This window comes from Capsella rubella, unplaced genomic scaffold, assembly GCF_000375325.1.
Source record: "Capsella rubella cultivar Monte Gargano unplaced genomic scaffold, Caprub1_0 scaffold_6, whole genome shotgun sequence".
Taxonomy (NCBI): Eukaryota; Viridiplantae; Streptophyta; class Magnoliopsida; order Brassicales; family Brassicaceae; genus Capsella; species Capsella rubella.
Window position 1 is genome coordinate 11110452 of NW_006238918.1, and position 20676 is coordinate 11131127.

At 39.6% G+C, this 20676-nt stretch overlaps 1 non-coding gene and 1 pseudogene across 1 annotated transcript; both read right to left on the reverse strand.

Moving 5' to 3' along the window:
- Positions 1-736: 736 nt before the first annotated feature.
- On the reverse strand, positions 737-2675 carry LOC17881616 (annotated as a pseudogene).
- Positions 2676-10036: 7361 nt separating this feature from the next.
- Positions 10037-10140, reverse strand: LOC111830290. Its single transcript, XR_002833674.1, has one exon. It is a non-coding gene; the product is annotated as a small nucleolar RNA R71 (small nucleolar RNA).
- Between the last annotated feature and the right edge of the window lie 10536 nt (positions 10141-20676).

A 20676-nucleotide genomic window follows, 5' to 3' on the forward strand; every position in this document is an offset into this window, starting at 1 on the left:
CTAGGAGTTTTCCAATCGTATAGCTATTAGAAGAAATAAGGTCTATGATGACTAGATGGTTTTGTTCAAGAAGGAGTGATGTATTAAAGATGAAAACATCTTTGACACGTGGGGTAGAGAAAGTTTTTCAGGTTTCTTTTCTAATCCTTGGAGACAATGGTCAAACTGTAGGTATAAGTTATTTGCTACTAACAATGCTTTTATTTTGTAGAGCCGTGTGGATTATGCTAAGTTACTAAATGTTCTAGATATAGACGCACACCAAGTACAAGTTACAAGTGCTACATCTCTCCATGTTATCAATTTGGAAGCTAAAAATGTACAACGTCGAGAAATTGCCATGTACACACCCAATTGCAGCAGGTGAATACATGAAAGTCTCTAGTTTCAATGAGTCATCCTTACTACCAAAAAAAACTACTTGTACCGTTCCGATGAGAATGCTATCAACCCGAGGAAGTTTGATAAACCAGTGCCTGAACAAGTAATGAGCAAAGTATGTTTACTACAAATAGCTAAAGTTCAATCAGGAAGGCCAAAAAATTCAAAATAAATAAGCCTCATAAGCGATAGTACTGTAGATAAAAATAAGTCTTGAGAACAAAGAATTAAATTTACAGGTTGTTTACTATTTCCCTCATCATATTCATCATGAATCGAAATGGCATCATCTGGTACATAAGTTGGTTTTGCCTCTTTAAGATCTGTCAACCGTATCTCAACTATTTTAATCCTCTCACTTGTCTTCACGTCTAAGGAACCATTTTTTTTCAACAACAGGTTCAAATTTCCTCTCAAGCTCATCCAGTCGACTGCTTAAAGACGTTCCCAATTCAGAGATAGTCCCATTTATTTTCTCTATTTCCCTTCAAATATCCAACAAGCTTTTCTTCTCTTGTTCAGTATCCTACAACACTTTTTATGTTAATATATATACTTTTTAAAGAAACAATGCTGAATATAATAATTAAGAGAAACCTTACATCCATAAGTTCTTCGCGAATCATATCCGTCTTGTTAATGACATTTGTTCCTTCCTCTTTTTCTGAATGAGTCACGCTCATTCTCTTCTTCTTATGACTACTTTTACAATCTTCATTCTCCTTAGCTCCTACCTTTCTTTTTGTCTTTTTCAAACACACATCACCCGTTTGGCCCTCCATCCAAGCATCTAAAGATAAACAGTTATTAATGATATCTTTAATCAACTCATCTAGGTCTGGACCCGTGTTCTCAGTTGTGTCACACCATTGAGGGTACTACCAATGATTGAAACAGGAACCATATGCCTTACACAGACCTACAACCAATGATTGAAGATATTAGTTCTCATTTAAAATATGTCAGCAAATACTTAATCAAAAATGTCACAACACTTACAAAATTCTGTCACCATGATAGCTGAAAAATTATTTATAGAAAAACATTAACACTACTACTAGTCAAAATAGAACTTGCTTGTCCATGATTCTCCTTCTCTTTTCTAATGAAGTTTTGGAAAACTATATTTTTCCGTGAAGATCGCCAATCAAGTAGATGAACACCTATCGTTTTTGTCCTTCTCTCCCCATAAAGTTCTCCAATTCCAGGAACACTTTCATAAACCCAAATCAACAAAGCATGAACAAAACCATGTATCTTGTATGAAGCTTTCTCAAAGTTGACAACCTTATTAGAATTCATAAGACAAGTAAAAGCCACTCGACCCCAAGGATATTTCTCAAAAGCTACTGGATCTAGAACTCTTTTAGCGGTTGACAACGGAATTCTAGATTGATGATGAATTCCATGTACACATACCGATAATAAGCATAACCTACCAACCATTAACCTCTTCTCAAGCATCCATGTCTTACTAAAATCAATAACTTTTAACAGCTCATTAAACATTGGACCATCTGTAGTTGTTCCTATTTTCATCTCTTCCAAAAACTCATGGTGATCACCATCAAAGTTCTCAGACACGTCAAAAGGGTCACAATTTATACGTGTAATATCTGCAAACTCGTTTAAAGAAAATCTGATAGGTCTACCATCAATCAAAGACCAAACCTCATGAATGTTGTTGATGGCAAGCTGATGTATGAGGAAGAAATGAACTCTGTTAGCTTACCATGTGTACTCCAATTCAGCTAACTTTATAAAAACTCCAAGCGACGAATTCTTCAACTTATCCCACACGTCCAATCCTAATCCCTATTTTAAAAGACCAATTATTGAGATAAAACAATTGTGGTTCATGCTCCTATCTTGCAGAGGTGATTTCCCTTCCTCATAAAAACGAGTAGGATATTTCTTGATTGAAGACGCCATTCCTAAACAATAGAAAATCCATGTGACAGCCATAAGATTTAAATTTAATGAGCAAAAAATAATTTTAAAACTGAAACTAAACACAAACAAATTAGTTAAACGTTAAACTAATGGAGAAAGCAATATGTTACTATGAATGAAACTAACACAAACAGTGATCCAAAAACAGAAAAACAAAATATAATGTCTATATGTATATGTGCTTTCGTGGAAACAGTCTTGTGCTATAGACTAAGGTGGAGCTATTTTACTAACACACATGCTATAGACTAAGGTGTTTCGAGATTAAAAAGAGAGGAAGACTAGTGTTAAGACAAAGAATCTGTTTACCTTCTAAGACTGCGGCTAATAGAAATCTTCTTACGAATCTGCAAGTTTTTATAATGCACACATAATAGAGAATTAAAACACATAACTCAATAAGTCATCAACAATATTATAACTAAAAAAGGGATCTGTCAGAAACCCTTACCCTTCTGGGTTTTTGGTGAACTTGAGTAAGATGATGACCTCCCACGTCTCCCAGCTGAACCTCGTCCTCTGTTTACAATCAACAACATAATTATAACAATAAAGATAAGAAAACATAGAACAATGGATATATTCATCAATTATGCAAGTTTCAAAAACATGTTATGATACTAAGCCTCATAATGAATTGTACAGAGCTACCTAGGTAAGAACTCAAGGTTTACAAAAAACCTCAATTGCTCGTTTCAATAAAAAAATAGACAAGAATTTAAGCAATTGACATCGTGTTACCTCTGAATAGGACGACGAGTCGATGGGGAAGAGAAGAAGAGCCGATGGGCAAGAGAAGGTGAGAGAAGAAGAAGAAGCGATGCGGAAGATGGAGGCACGAAGAGAAGAAGAAGCGATGGAGAAGAGAAGGACCAGACACGAAGCTTAACTGGAAGAGAAGAGGAAGAGTCGACACATAGAGAGGAGGGGAAGGAAAAGAGAAATCACTAATTTTCTTCTGAAAAAATCCCAAACTCTTGAAATATTTTGTCGTTTTAGTTTTCTTTATACTTTTAATTTTGTTTTCTTTTCTATAATTCTAATTCACATTTTTATTTTAACATTAAACATAATAAAAACATAAAAATGGGTTTTTGGTAATTCCACAACAAAATTGTGTCAATCTAGTTCTTAGATGTAAATGGGTGTCAATTGAGTTATTTTTCATCAAATTTGGGTTAATCTGGTTCATTTTCACTATATTTAAAAAGCTTTGCAAAAGTTTATCTTCTATTAGTTACATTGTTAACTATTTCTTAAATCTTAGTAATTACAATAATTTATCTCCTTAATTATCGTTATTATATTTAACCATATGAAAATTGGTTAACAATATTAGTAAGAAAAACTCATATAGCCACTTGGATATTCCTGGCTGAGCTTTCAAAATTCGTAGCTATTAGCCAATATAGCCACGAATGTTCACGAAAAAAAATCGTGGCTATAGCTTCGCAGCTTATTTGAATTCGTGGCTTTTCCTGCCTGTGTAGCCACGAATTTGTCACACGTGTTCCGTGGCACCAAATAGTCACGTATTAACTACGTAATATAAGTGGCTAGTTTTGCCACGAATTAGCCACACTATATTGGTGATAACAGGAAGCCACGAATAAACATAGTGGCATTACCGTAGCATGATTAGTAAGCTACAAATTTATATTGTAGCATTATTGTGGCATGTTGTACCCACAAATGTTTTGAAGCAATCGTGGCTATATAGGTTGTTTCTATTTCCGAATTTGACAAATAAAATTTGTAGCTAATTATATATTTTAGAAATTTTTTATTTTTTTAATTCTAAATAAATATTAGAATTAAAACCTGAATCTGAAAACTAAAATTAAACAATTTTCAAATTAAATCCTAATATTAGATTAGCAAATTAGTTTAAGTAGTTTACAATTTTACCAAAAGGTTTCAAAAGGCCTATAACAAACTACTTCTTATAGTCCTAGTTAAGTACGCCAATCCTCATAAGAACCACAAGCAGCAGGAGCAGCATCGGCAACAGTGACGGAACGGGGAACAACAGTAAGTTGAGGGACAACTGGAGGTTGAGAGACAAATGGAGGTGGAGAGACATCCATATTAGGAGAACCAACAGCGGTAAACGAACCAGCCGAGGTAGGAGAAGGAGCAGCAGTAGGAGGAATAGGAGGAGCAGTAGGAGGTAGAGGGAATCCAATAGACTTTAAAACGTGAGAGAAAAACTGTCGTTGTGCAGCCAACTTGTCCTCTACCTTGTCCATGCCAACCTTCAACACATTAATGTCACTCTTGAGCTCCTCATTGTGTTCCTTGAGCGCCTCGTTGTTCTTCTCCAGACCAATGATGCGCATCTTGTTGTTGCAGCTCTTGTAAACAAGTTGGAAACAAGAAGAAATTTAGAATCATTTCATCTCAAACACTCTTTATAAATGATTTAATGGCTATCTATACTATACAATAATTTATTTATTAATAATTTAATTAACATAAAACCTTTTTATTTTTAAACATAATAATAGAAAATATAATTAATTATTTCAATCTTAACATAACAACCTTTAATTTCTTAAACATAATATATATTAGTAAACATAATTATTTCAATCTTAAGACAAAACCCTTTTACTGCATGATATATTACAATGTAAACTACATAACTTAAACACGTTTTTATATCGTGGCTATATTGTAGCCATGGATTACCCACGTCTATTATTCGTCGCTATGATTAGCCACGTTTTCTCCACGTCTATTATTCGTCGCTATGATTAGCCACATTTTCTCCAAGTCTATTATTCGTCGCTATGATTAGGCACGTTTTCTCCACGTCTATTATTCGTCGTTATGATTAGCCACAATTTTGCTACGTTTTTTATCCTTGGATATATTTAGCCATGAATTAACCGCGTTCTTGCATCGTGACTAAATATAAGCCACGATAAAACCATACTCATATATTCGTGGCAATTTTGATTATAGCCACGAAGCGTTGTGGCAATAACGCAGCTGTACGTTTTTTTTTACTAGTAATGTATTCAATACAAATATATTGACATACACAATAATGTAAAGTATTTTACACATAATACTAGCTACCATAATCTACACATAGTATTAGTCACGCAAAACTCGGTTTCGGTAAGCAATTAAATCCAAGAATATTCGACCCCAAATCATCACAAAATGTTCCCTAATATCAACGATGAATAACACAATCTAACCTAACACTCATCTACCCAAATATATATTAAAGCATCCATTCTACACAAAACATAATACACCAGCCCTAAAACACAAACAAAGATGGCTTCAAACGATGGTTTTACATCATTAACAGACATCAAATCTTCAAGACTGCATGGAAAATGAGAGTGAAAATCGTCCATACTTGGAAACAGTTTACAACCTACACAGGAGAGACCATCGAGATGATTTTGGTAGATGTTGATGTAAGTTATTCATTATTCCTCACAATGTTTTCCTGCAAAATTTCAGCTATTTATGTCTTTTAATCAATTCTTTTCATTTTGTAGGGGACATTAATCCATAAAACCATAAAAAAGCAACAATTGAATAAATTTCAACACTTCATTGTTTATGGAGAATGGAGAACAGTAGAAAATTTTCAACTCACAAGATCTGCTGGAAAGTATAGTGCTACCAAACATACTTATAAGATGTCGATTATGAATTCAACAATTACATCAAAATGTCCTTCACTGTCAAATAATTTCTTTTTGGATATAGCTACCTTTTATGATATTATCGCTGCAGATGTGTTGAATGAACACATAATAATTGGTAAATTAGCCTTAATATCTAAACTTTTAACATTTTTGTTCTGCATATGTCTTTGGTTAGGTGGTTTGTGTTGGTGAGATGAAAACATCATCACAAAATGAAAAACCAAAAAAGAGATTGGAGGTTGAACTTATAGATACCAAGTAATCAAATGTGTTTCAATACAAGTATGTTAATTTCTAATTAACAAGTTTTTAATAGCTTGATCTATTTTTGATTTCAGCGATCAGCGTCTACAATGTACTATATGGGGCAAGAAGGTCCATCTCACTAATTCTCTATAATCTTCCAGTTGAATGATGATATCACGTTCCGGCATTGACTTAAGAAAATCCCTAGGAATTAATGCAGCAATCTCACCAGCCGTAGGATTAGTGTAATTTCTTCCATCCAGCCCAACACGATCATTAACAATCCTCGTGTGGATAGTTTCATCTCCAAAATTCTAGAATCTATCTCGAGCTGCTCTGAAATGCTTGACGTAGGGATTTGCATCATCTAAAATCTTTATGAACGGATCAATAATAGCTGGTAACAAATCCCTTTTAGAACATGTTTTCAAAGTAGCTTTGCCCTTGATGAAATAGACAACATGTAAAGTTAAACTCTACAACATTGTTCGTTTTATCTCTCGGGTTATTATACAATAACCAATTCTAACCTCAGCACCGTGCTCCTGTTGACAACTTCATTCTCTGTGTCAACAATGTATAACTGTGAAAATTTAGCATAATCATTCCCTTTATGTTCCATGCTACCAATAAGATGAAAGTTGTTCCCTTGTAACAGAAACATATTTGGACCTTTCCCACTTAGGGCAGACCTTTCAACTTTCCCACCTAGAGAAATCATAGAAAACCATACAATAGCCTCGAAGATTATTTTGGAAATGTCTGTTAAGCCTATTAGTACCCGTGAGTAGCTTTCTTAGATATTCTGGAGGCTTTTTAAACAAATGAAGTTAAACTATCCCTTGCAAACAGCATAGAGAGAAATTTGGATTTCTAGTGTTTCTCCTCTTGTTCAGCCTTTCATCATACCACATCATAGCACCACAATAGTGACAATTATATGAATAATTTTTTTTTATTTGTATAGTTAAAGCTCTATAATTTATATTTAATAAATATTATTTGAGAACAATTAAAATTAGAAACATTTTCTGATAATATTTTAAAAATTATTAATTTATTTCGTTTATCGAATATTAATTTCTAGAGGTTTTACTATATATACAAAAATAACTAAAACTATATATATTTTGTACTTGTAAATGATTGGTGAACGTTTCGTGCCAAAAGGCGTTCAAAGGCAAATGGAAAAAGTCGCTGCATCATAACATAACAATCATTGCTCTTCATTCTAGTAAATTTCCCTTCCGCCATATCAATACAATTACGCAAATTAGATGCATATCCGTCAGGAAATTTCATATCGTGAATAATCCAATTGAAGAACGCTTCTTTCTTGCGTGCGTCTACCATTTTCTAGTACGTGAAGCTCATCACGATCTACACTTCAGATTATCTTTTTCTTTCGTGGGAAATTTAGAACAGTGTTCATGAGGTTGTCGAACATGTTCTTCTCGACGTGCATGACATCTAGATTATGTTTTAACAAAATATCCTTCCAATATGGCAAAATCCAAAAAATGCTATGTTTATGCCAGTTGTGATTGATGTCAGCACCGTAAACAACATAGTCAGGAGTCCTCTCTGCTCCAACATCTCTTAATTGTTACACTAAACTATGTCCGTCGACCTCAGTAGGTGGCACATTAACCACTTTTTTATTCTTTGTAAACATTGTCCTTGAACGCCGGTAGGGATGACGACCAAACCAACTCGAGTTACGTCCATGCTTCAACTGGAACACATATGTGTTATTGATATACAGTGTTTTTAGAGTCTCTCACCCTTTCTTTTATGTCTATTTTGAGTCGTTTATCGTATTTTAGTCCGTCTTTCGTGTCTTTCGAGTCGTGTTTTGAGTCTTGAGCAGGGGATAAGCGGTTGGAGCAGAATTGACGCGTTTTGGACCAGTTTCGGGCAAGGAAGTGGAACTTTAGCTGATGCAGAACATGGACCGATCGGTCCATCACCAGAACGATCGATAAGACCGGACGGCACATTCCAGAAACAAAACGATCGATCGGTCCTCACCTTGGATCGATCGATCCTATCACCCGGACAAGATCCGGCGCCTAAAGACCGATCGGTCCATCGGTTAGACCGATCGGTCCATTCTAATTTCGGTTTCCTTAACCGGAGTTAACTTCTATTTTCTTCTGTAATGGGTATTAAAAAATCCAAAAAGACCTGTTTTTCATTCTACGTTTTTTACAGCAGTTTTTCTGAATTTTAGACTTGTAAGCAACATCTGGGATAGAGATTGATCCTCTTTGACAATTTGGAGAAGATTTCTAAACCTTTTTCTTATTCGAATCTATTGAATCATGTTTCCTTTAAAATCTATTTGCTTTGTTTCAATTGCTATGTCTGAGTAGTCTCTTAATTGGGTTTTAGGGTTTCAAGTAGGAGAATTCAATGATTTGATAGATTAGATGTCTTAGGGAATTCTTAATCATTAGGCTCTTCAATTTACATGTTCTCAATGCTAGAATAGGATTGATCACCCTGTTTTAGAACTTAGGCTTTTATGTGTTTCAGAGATGTTCGATAAAATGCTTGAATGAATGTAAATTGAGCATTGTATTTCTAACCTGCGAGAGTTGATGTTAGAACACTTTGTGAACCAAATGAACCTGTTTGATAATGCAAATTTGGCTAGGAAATTACAAATGAGAGTTTAGTAATTGAATAGTTAAAATTTAGTGACTAATGTCTTGAGAGAGAATTAGTCTAAACTTCTGTTCATGTTCAAGAACGGATCTTCATGTTTGAATTCCTTATTGTTTTTATTTGTTATTCATTGATTCTCTGAAATTACCCTGCAGCCCAATGTCTTTAATTCATAAGTTTAATCTCTTTATTTGCATTTTTTATTTACAAAAACTGAAAAACAAACAACAAGTCTTTTCGCTTTAGCTGATAACGAGTCTCGAAAGTCTTTAGTGTACCATTGCTCCTTGTGATCGATCCCGCATATACTTTACTTCGGTTAAGTTATCGGGTTAAATACTCGAGTAATCAAGTTGGCGCCGCTGCCGGGGAGCAATAGCGTTACCTAAAGATTTAGGATTAGTTTTTAGCCTAGAGCATTTTTTTTTACAGTTACTAATTATCACTTTTGTTCTCTCTGTGGTGTTTTCAGGTGTATGACCCGTAGCGAAGGCTCATCACATCTCGCAGAATACCAGTCTTATATTGGAAAGTTTGAGAGAGCAAACAGAAGGAAAAAGCAAGCACAAGCAAGAGTTGTTGAAATGGCTGAAGACGGTCACCAACATCAGTTTCAAGAACTTCCTCAAATACCTCCTGCTGGGAACGATGCTGCTGTACAAGCTGCTGCTGCTGCTGCTGCTGCTGCTGCACAAGCTGAAGCTGCACGTTTAGCAGCACAGAACCAAAGACCTGTACCTGTTCGGCAAACACTGAGAGATCATGATACCCCTAATGCTGAACATTATCGGGACAGATTCCAGTATCCTCCTATTCCCAGGAACGATTTTGAGATCAAAACCGGGTTGGTATCTCTAGTGAGGCAGAATCAGTTCCACGGTCTCGCCTCAGAGAATCCGGTCTACCATTTGGATAACTTTGAGGATGTGTGCAGCACATTAAAGATGAATGGGGTGCCGGATGATGCTGTCAAGTGCAGGCTGTTCATATTCTCTTTGGCTGACAAGGCTCACCGTTGGTTCAGGTCGTTGAATTTTGATAATCTGCGAAGTTGGGAGGACTACAAAGCTGTTTTCTTAACACAGTACTTCACCCAATCCAGGACAGCTCTTATGAGGAATAAGATCACTACCTTTCAGCAAGGTGGTACGGAGTCTTTCCATGATGCTTGGGAGAGGTTCAAAGACTACTACAGGGAGTGTCCTCATCATGGTTTTCCACATGCCACACTTATCAACACGTTCTACCGAGGATGTGATAAGGTTTATAGGATGGCACTAGATACTGGTAGTGGTGGTAACTTCATGACCAAGTCTGATACAGAAGCTGAGTTGTTGATTGAGAATCTTGCAGGTAGCAACAGCAGCCAGGATATTGATTATGATAGGTCGCAGAGAGGTGGTGGAAGTGAATCAAAACAGATTGCTGAGTTGACAGCCAAGGTTGAGAACCTTCTTAAGAGAGATCAGAGAATGGTTAATTACTGTGATGAAAGTGGTGAAGCTCAAGCATACCAAGAGTTCAGTGGAGACGGTTCAGAAGATTTTCAGGCTGAGTTGAACTACGTCAATAACTTCCAGGGAAACAATCAGAATAAGGGGTTCAATCAGAACTACAGGAGTCATCCTAACCTCTCTTACAGAAGCACTAACGTGGAGAATCCGCAGGATCAAGTATATCCAGCGCAGATGGTATCTCAGGGTCAGCAGTTTCAGCCTAAGACTTTTCCATCAGGGAATGGAAATTTCAGCAACAAGGTGTTTGTACCAAAACGACATGTCGCTGGACAAAGTGGTTTTCAGCAGAAACCCCAGTTATCTAACTTCCAGGGAGGTTACCAAGCACCTGGAAACACCTCTTCAGGAGATAATGAGATGAAACAGATGATGCAACAGATTCTTGAGGGGCAGAAAAAGAATGCAGCTGATATCAATGTCAAGGTCGATAGCATGTACAATGATCTTCATGGAAAATTTGAGTCACTAGCTTCACATGTTAAGACGCTTGAGAATCAAGTAGCCCAGACAGCATCTGCTTCTGCAAGGCCAATGGGAGTTCTTCCTGGTAAACCAGTAGCGAACCCGAAGGACTACAACGGTAGTAAGGAGTATGTCCAAGCCATCTTACTGAGGTAAACAGCTCAATCCAATTCTGGAGAAGGAGAAGGCGATAGCCATCTCTGATGACTCAGGAAAGGATATTGCTGGAGAGAAATCTGTTGCTAAACCACTGGTTGAAGAAGTAGAAGCAGAGGAGGAAGTTCCGGAGAAAGGAGAGACTGAAAAAGCTGCAACACCTCCTTATGTGCCTAAGCTGCCTTTCCCAGGTCGCTTGAGAAAGATTCAGAGAGAAAAAGAATATGGTCGGTTTGACGAGATTATGAAGGAGCTTCAAGTTAAGCTTCCATTCCTTGAGCTGGTTATGAATGTTCCTACCTCTAGGAAACATTTAAAAGACATTTTGACTAACAAGAAGACTCTTGAAGAAGGGGCTGTTTTGATTAGTCATGAATGTAGTGCTATTCTCCAGAATATTGTGCCTAAGAAGATGGAAGATCCTGGCAGTTTTGTGTTGCCTGGTACGATTGGAGAGCACACCTTTAATCGATGTCTCTGTGACTTGGGAGCAGGAGTGAGTTTGATGCCATTCTCGGTTTCAAAAAGATTGGGGCTCACTAATTTCACCCCAACCAAGATGTCTTTGATACTTGCTGATCGCTCTGTGCGTTTTCCTGTTGGAGTGGCTGAGGATGTGCATGTACGGGTTGGAAATTTCTATATTCCAACTGATTTTGTCATCATTGAGCTTGATGAGGAGCCAAGAGACCCACTCATTCTTGGTAGACTATTCCAAAACACAGCTGGAGCCTTGATAGATGTGAGGAAGAGCAAGATTAAACTTCATATTGGTGATTTTGTCCAAGAGTTTAACATGGAGAGAGTGATGTCTAAACCCACCATTAAAGGGCAAACATTCTGGGTTGATATAATGGATGAGCTAGCTGATGAGCTTATTGAGGAGTTGAGTATGGATGATCCTCTTCAGATTGCCATGGTTAAGGAAGAGGATCAGTTTGGGTATCTTGGTGAAGCAACTACTGGGTTTGCTAAGTTGCTGGATTCTGCACCACCAATGAGTAAAGAGGTGGAAATTTCAGAGCTTGAGATAACTAAGGGAGAGAACGTTGCAGCAGACCCAACAACAAATGACTACGATGATTCGAGTGAGCTGAAAGCTCCAAAAGTGGATCTCAAACCGCTTCCTGCTGGGCTAAGGTACGCGTTTCTTGGTCCTAATTCTTCTTACTCTGTGATAATTAATGCTGAGTTAAACAATGTGGAGAGTGCCTTGCTGTTGTGTGAATTGAGAAAATATAGAAAAGCCTTGGGCTATTCTCTTGATGATATCACAGGCATCTCTCCCACTCTATGTATGCACATGATATATCTAGAAGATGAATCAATGACTTCTGTAGAACATCAGAGACGGTTAAACCCGAATCTCAGAGATGTTGTAAAGAAAGAGATAATGAAACTTCTATATGCGGGTGTCATCTATCCTATCTCTGATAGTACTTGGGTGAGCCCGGTCCATGTTGTGCCTAAGAAAGGCGGTGTCACTGTGATTAAAAATGAAAAGAATGAACTAATACCAACAAGAACTGTCACAGGACACCGTATGTGCATTGATTATCGAAAACTTAACTCTGCAACCCGTAAAGATCATTTTCCACTATCATTTATTGATCAAATGCTTGAAAGACTGTCAAACCATCCATATTACTGCTTTCTTGACGGGTATTCGGGATTCTTTCAAATCCCGATCCATCCCGATGATCAAGAGAAAACCACATTTACTTGTCCTTATGGTACTTTTGCTTATCGTAGAATGCCTTTTGGATTATGTAATGCCCCTGCTACTTTCCAGCGTTGCATGATGTCTATCTTTAGTGATATGATTGAGGACTTTATGGAGGTTTTTATGGATGATTTTTCTGTGCATGGTATTTCTTTTGCTGCTTGTTTGTCTAATCTATGCAGGGTACTTCAGCGTTGCGAGAACAAACACTTGGTCTTAAACTGGGAGAAGTGTCATTTCATGGTGCGGGATGGTATTGTCCTTGGGCACAGGATTTCAGAAAAGGGTATTGAGGTTGACAGAGCCAAGATTGAAGTCATGATGAGTATGCAGCCACCAAATTCTGTGAAAGGAGTCAGGAGCTTTCTGGGTCATGCTGGGTTCTACAGAAGGTTCATCAAAGATTTTTCCAAGATTGCTAGACCTCTCACGCAGTTGTTGTGCATGGAACAGAAGTTTGAGTTCAATGAGAGCTGTCTGCAGGCATTCAAAACGATTAAGGAGTCTTTGGTGAGTGCCCCCATTGTGCAACCACCAGATTGGGAGCTGCCTTTTGAGGTGATGTGTGATGCAAGTGACTATGCTGTGGGTGCTGTTTTGGGACAGCGAAAAGATAAGAAGCTTCATGCTATTTACTATGCCAGTCGCACTCTTGATGGAGCTCAAGTAAATTATGCCACCACAGAGAAGGAGCTCCTTGCAATTGTATTTGCTTTTGAGAAGTTTAGATCATACCTGATTGGGTCTAAAGTCATTGTTCACACAGATCATGCTGCTTTGAGATACTTATTGTCTAAAAAAGATGCCAAGCCGAGATTATTGAGATGGATACTCTTGCTGCAAGAGTTTGCCTTGAAGATTAAAGACAAGAAAGGGATTGAGAACGGGGTAGCTGATAACTTGTCAAGACTAAGAGTTGAGGACGACATCCCAATGAGGGACACCCTTCCAGGAGAAGAGCTAGCATCAATTGAAGACTGTTACATCGCTGAAGTAGAGAGAGCACACACAAACGTTTTTGAGCTCATAACACTACACACTGGAGAGAGTAATTTGCCATGGTATGCTGATTTTGCTAATTATTTGTCTTGTGATGTTCCACCTCCTGAATTCACCGGTTACAAAAAGAAAAAGTTTTTGAGAGATGTTAGACATTACTACTGGGATGAGCCTTATCTCTACAAGAAGTGTGCCGACAACCTTTTTAGAAAATGTATTCCAGAGAGTGAAGTTGATGGCATCCTTCACCATTGTCACGCCTAAAATTATGCAGGACACTTCGCTTCCTTCAAGACTGCCACTAAGGTTCTCCAAGCTGGTTTTTGGTGGCCTACTTTGTTCAGAGACGCTCATGGATTTGTTGCAAGGTGTGATGCTTGCCAGCGCAAGGGTAATATCAGCAAGAGAAATGAAATGCCTCAGAATTTCATTCTCGAAGTGGAGGTGTTTGACGTGTGGGGAACTGACTTCATGGGCCCTTTTCCATCATCCTATAGGAATGAGTAAATCTTGGTTGCTGTAGATTATGTTTCTAAATGGGTTGAAGCCATAGCCAGTCCAAAGAATGATGCTACAGTGGTGCTTAAAATGTTTAAGAAGATCATCTTTCCAAGATTCGGGGTTCTAAGAGTGGTGATTAGTGATGAAGGAAAACATTTCATCAATAAAGTTTTTGCAAACTTGTTGGTGAAGCATGGTGTTAAGCACAAAGTTGCCACGCCTTATCATCCTCAAACATGTGGCCAAGTAGAACTTTCCAACCGGGAGATTAAAGGGATTCTGGAGAAGACTGTGGGTAAATCTAGAAAAGACTGGGCTGCAATGCTCGATGATGCTCTTTGGGCATATAGAACCGCCTTCAAAACTCCCATTGGAACTACACCGTTCAACCTCATCTATGGGAAGTCATGTCATTTGCCAGTAGAGTTGGAGTACAAATCTTTGTGGGCAACAAAATTGATGAATTTCGACATTAAGCCTGCAGCAGAGCGACGTTTGGTTCAGCTTAATGATTTAGATGAGATTCGTTTGAATGCTTATGAGAGCTCTCGCATTTACAAAGAACGAACCAAAGCTCTTCATGACAAGAAGATAATCTTGAAGAAGTTCACTGAAGGTGATCAAGTGCTCCTATTCAACTCTAGGCTTAAGCTATTCCCCGGAAAACTTCGTTCAAGATGGTCCGGTCCTTTCGTCGTTAAGGAAGTGAGGTCTAATGGTTCTGTGCTACTTTTGAGTAACGAGGGTGAACCATTTGCGGCAAATGGACAGAGACTGAAACCGTATCTTGCGGAGGCCAATTCTGAAGAGGTCACTACGGTTCCTCTTACAGATCCCGATCAAGCTTAAGAGCTCATTACGGTCAAGCTAAAGACCATAAACAAGCGCTTCGTGGGAGGCAACCCACTAGGTATCTTGTATATATTCTGGTTTTATTGTTTTCAAACTTATTTTTTTTCATCTTTTTGCTTCGATTCCACTCTGCTGGGAGTGACGGAATGATCGGTCCAACTCTAGACCGATCAAACCATGCTGTTTCATGCTGCTTTTTAGTTTTCTATGTGCAGGAAAGAAGGACCGATCGGTCCATACAAGAATCGATCGATCCATTGGGTTCTGAAAAACCCGGCAGCAGCCGACCGATCGGTCGTTTATTCCGATCGATCGGTCGTTAATCGCTTCAAGATCCGTAGAGTCGGATCGATCGGTCCATACGTGGATCGATCAATCGTTTTCGTCGAGCCAGACCCGGCAGCAGCCGACCCATCGATCGTTTCTTCCGATCGATCGATCGTTATCATCGTTCCAGACCCGGCAGCAATCGACCGATCGGTCGTTTCGCCGGACCGATCGGTCCCAGGTTAGTTTTCAAACCGGACGTTGTGCAAATCGAAATTGAACCAATTTTTTAAAAAACTAAACCAAACTAAACCGGTTAAAACCCTTAAAATTGAGAATTCAAGAATTATTTCACAATAAAATTCGATTTTGGTCTTCTTCTTCCTCTTGAAGAACACTTTGTACCCAAAATTGAAATCTTCATAACTCTCTCGATTCTTAACGGATTTGGACGATTTTTGGCTCTAAACCACTCGATTTTTTGCCCTCTTTCTGTTGGTGGTGGTTGTTTGATCGATCTACATAGGTATGAGTTCGAAATTCCCTATTTACAGTCCGAATTTGCATGGTTTGTCTCTAAAACTCCAAATTTCTAGTTTCTTTGTGTTGAATGGTGAAATTCTGTTGGATTCTAGTCTATACTAGGTTGGGAAGCTTGTTTATGGTGTTTAATTGCTAAATTATTGGAAATTTGGAAGTTTGATTTTTTGACTTTTGAGTAAAATCGGGAATGAACTTAAAATTTGATAGGGAATTCGATTTTCATGGATTTGTGGCTGAATTCTTGTGCTATGCTTATAACTAAGTAACACTAGCTCAATCTTGCATTATCATACTCCCAATTGTGCTTAATTGTTGGATTAATTGAGTTTTTAAGCTTAATTGTTGAAATAATTGGGATTTTGAGCTTAATTGTGCTTAATTGTTGATTGCATGTTAGAAACTGGTTCATGATGTCAACTCTCTTGTTTTGTAGGTGATGGGGCGAACAAGGGACGCTGCTGGATCAAGCCGAGGAAAAAGTTCCACGAGGTCCACGAGTGTAAACCCGAATACTCGGCCTATAACGAAGCGATGGGATTCCATTGACACAAAGTGTTTAGCCGCTCTGAGCTCGGTTGAAGTTCATCCCACTAGAAGTGGTTGTCGAGACGCTCTGAGCTCCCTTGGACTGCTTGAAGATGCAGAGACATTATTTCAGACCATAGGCCTTGGGAAACCTTGGAGCCAGGATGATATACGCTCCAAGGGCTACACGTACGCACGAACTAGGGTCGATCGAGTTGGCCTTCGCTCTCTCTCGATAAAACCTCGAACAAGAAAAAACCTAATGGAACAAGTTAGCTTAGGGGAAGCAGGGGGTTCGATCAACCAAGTAACAAGCTCACACGGATTGATTCAAGGGGAAACCACTCAAGAATACTTGTGTAAGGGCTCTCAACTCGCAAACGGCGCAAGAGAAGAAAATGCAACTTTATTGATCTAGGTTAAAAACGTGACTACAAGGCTGCGAATGGGACTTTATTAATAGTCCTTCAGCCATGACCTTCGAGGGTCGAGATTCAATCTCAAATAAACTAACGATTACAAAATAAAGTAAAGAAAAACAACCAAAAAGGGAACTTGTGTCATTCGCACAAGTGAACCCTCTCCACAAGTCGGAGGCTTAGGTTCGACTCTCTAGGACTTAGACTCAATGAAATAAAACAAAAATGTTCGGTTGATAGGCCCTGCAAAACACTTAAGAGAAAATGGAAACAATGAAAACCGAACTTACCTTATTCGAAGGAATGAGAGGCCACGTAGTTGTCTCTGGTTCTCCTTCTTCTTCTTCACCTTGGTTCTTGTTCTCTAGGCAGTCTTTAACTTCGTACGAGCCTATACGGCTTTGCCCTCCATTCTCGGTGTTACGGGCTCCGGACGTGCCGTTACGGAGGTAGTAGTGCTCCTCTCGATCATCTCCGAATCCATCCGGTCGTGGGCATTTCGGCTTCGATCATTGGCTCCAGAAACATCACTTATCGAGTGATTATCGAAGCCCAAGTTGTTTGGATCAACTTGGTTCGTGACTTCGCTCCGCACAAGCTTTCCAGCGTCCGGGGGTGGTACTTGTCGAGCTTCTTCATGTTCTGCGGGTTGTTTCTCCAAACGCTCTCGATCAAAGCTTTTAAAATCAGCACGTTGTTGATGAATCTCGAATCCCTTGGTGTTTGGTGGTGGGTCATCCGGGTCGACCGTTCAGGCGTTCGTGTCATCGATGCCGGGTGACGATGCTCGATCGACTCGTGTTTCTAGGGGGTTTCCTGCAAAACCGGCTCGATCGTTAGTCCTAAAATATGGACTTGGTCGATGAAACTTACCTCGGTTGGTCTGTTCTCCATCGTTGGGTCGATGAAACTCGTTGAGACTTCCACTCGCGTCCGGGGGTCGAGGGTCGGCCGATAGAGTATCCATTTGGCCGGTTGCGTTGATCAGGGCGTCAACTCCTTCATTGAACGTTTCTCTTAGCTTCCTCGTACATGAACGGGTCATTGGTCCAGCTGTGACCGTCGGGATTGTTGGTATCGGATCACTCGTTATCGGTTCATGGTCGTCCGTCGAGCACTCGTCGATGTCCGGTTCTATGTCCTCATCATCCCCTCCCTCTTGAAAATGTTCTGGCCTCAGAACTGGTTGTCCTATATCAAAAGGAGATAAGTCAGTGACATTGAAACTTTTAGACCCGTTATACTCACTTGGGAGTTCTAGCCGGTAAGCGTTGTTGTTGATTCGTTCGACTATCTTGAAAGGTCCGCCACCGCGAGGGGATAGTTTGGAACTTCTCTTCGTTGGAAACCTCTCGGTTCTCAAGTGTAACCAAACCCAATCGCCGGGTTCAAAGATCACTTCCTTGCGGTTCTTGTCCATCCGTTGCTTGTATTTTTCCGTCTTTTTCTCCAAGTTCTCCTTAACGGATTGATGTAGCTTTTGGACCAATTCCGCCTTGCGTTTACCGTCTTGATCGGTTCGTGATCCCGGGGGTAGTGGTGCCAAATCCAGCGGGGTTAATGGTTTAAAGCCGTAAACAACTTCAAAAGGACAAAACTTAGAAGCGGAATAAGTAGCTCGGTTATAAGCAAATTCAATGTACGGTAAACATTCCAACCAGTTTCTAGGGTTCTTACCGACCGTTACTCTAAGTAAAGTTGATAGAGTACGGTTTACAACCTCGGTTTGGCCGTCCGTTTGTGGATGGCAAGTGGTGGAGAAAAGAAGTTTGGTTCCTAGTTTCCGCCATAACGTCCTCCAAAAATGGCTCATGAACTTGGTGTCTCGGTCGGAAACGATGGTTCGACGCACTCCGTGTATGCACACTACTTCTTTAAAGAATAGATCGGCGGTTTGAGTGGCATCGTTGGTCTCGTCACACGGTATAAAATGCGCCATTTTTGAGAATCGATCGACTACCACGAAGATGGAGTCCTTATGTTGAATCTTTGGCAAACCTAAGACAAAATCCATAGAAATATCCTCCCATGGAGCATTAGGAATAGGTAAAGGCATATATAAACCATGGGGGTGTGACCTGGATTTAGCGCGGAGGCAAGTGATGCATTTTGCGCAAAACCGTTCGACGTCTTTTCTCATATGTGGCCAAAAGAAATGTTCCATAAGTATAGCCATGGTCTTGTCTACTCCAAAATGGCCCATGAGTCCTCCACTATGTGCTTCTCGGGTGATAAGCTCCCGCATCGATCCTTGCGGTATGCATAGTCGCTTATCTCGGAATAAGTAGCCGTCATGCTTGTAGTAGGGTCCGAAAGCTGCCTTGTCACATTCCTTGAAAATGGATCCAAAGTCGGTATCTTCTAGATAAGCAATATTCACGTGTTCAAACCCTAAAACTTTAGCCTCCATGGTAGTGATGAGAGCATGTCGACGTGAAAGTGCATCCGCTACAATGTTTTCTTTTCCTTTCTTGTATTTGATGATGTACGGAAAAGTCTCTACGAACTCTAGCCACCGTGCATGCCTTCTCTTCAGCGTAGTTTGGCCTCAAAGGTGTTTCAATGTCTCATGGTCTGTATGGATCACAAATTCCTTGGCTAACAAGTAATGTTGCCAAACTTCCAACGATCGGACCAATGCATAGAGCTCTTTATCATACGTCGGGTAATTGAGTGTAGCTCCGCTTACCTTCTCGCTAAAGTAAGCTATAGGGCGTCCTCCTTGGGTAAGAACCGCTCCAATACCTAATCCTGAAGCATCACATTCAACCTCAAAAGTTTTGTCAAAGTTAGGTAAAGCTAAAATAGGAGCATGCGTTAAACGATCTTTAAGCTCCCGGAAAGCTCTCTCTTGAGCTTCTCCCCATGAAAACGCCACATGCTTCTTGATCACGGCGGTAAGGGGTGCAGCTACGGTACTCAAGTCTTTCACAAAACGCCTATAAAAACTAGCCAAACCATGAAAACTTCTAACATGGCCTATGGTAGTGGGAGTCGGCCATTCTTCTATGGCCTTAATCTTTTCTTGATCAACCTGTATGCCCTGTGAACTTACAACAAAACCTAAAAAGACTAGCTGATCAGTGCAAAACACACACTTCTTGAGGTTAGCATAAAGTTTTTCCTTGCGAAGAGTCTCAAGAACTTGCTCAAGGTGTGATAAGTGTTCGATAAGTTCCGGCTATAAATAAGAATGTCATCGAAATAAACGACTACAAACTTACAAATGTAGGCCCTTAAGACATGATTCATGAGTCGCATGAACGTACTAGGGGCGTTGGTGAGACCGAACGGCATGACTAGCCACTCGTAGAGGCTTTGCTTGGTTTTAAATGCGGTCTTCCATTCGTCTCCTTCTTTCATGCGAACTTGTTGATACCCACTCTTCAAGTCTATCTTCGAAAAGATAGTGGCTCCATCAAGTTCATCTAACACGTCGTCGAGGCGAGGTATTGGGTGTCGGTACTTGATGGTAATGTTGTTGATAGCCCGACAGTCCACGCACATTCTCCACGTTCCGTCTTTCTTAGGTACTAACAACACGGGCACGGCACAAGGGCTAAGACTCTCACGGATGTAACCCTTCGACATGAGGTTCTGAACTTGTGTTTCTAACTCCTTAGCCTCCGTAGGGTTCATCTTATATGCGGGCCGGTTTGGTAAGGCGGATCCGGGGACGAGATCAATTTGGTGTTCGATTCCACGGATCGGAGGTAAACCGGATGGAATTTTCTTTCGGGGAAAAACATCTTCTAATTGCTTAAGTATGGAACTCACTTGGGCGGGCA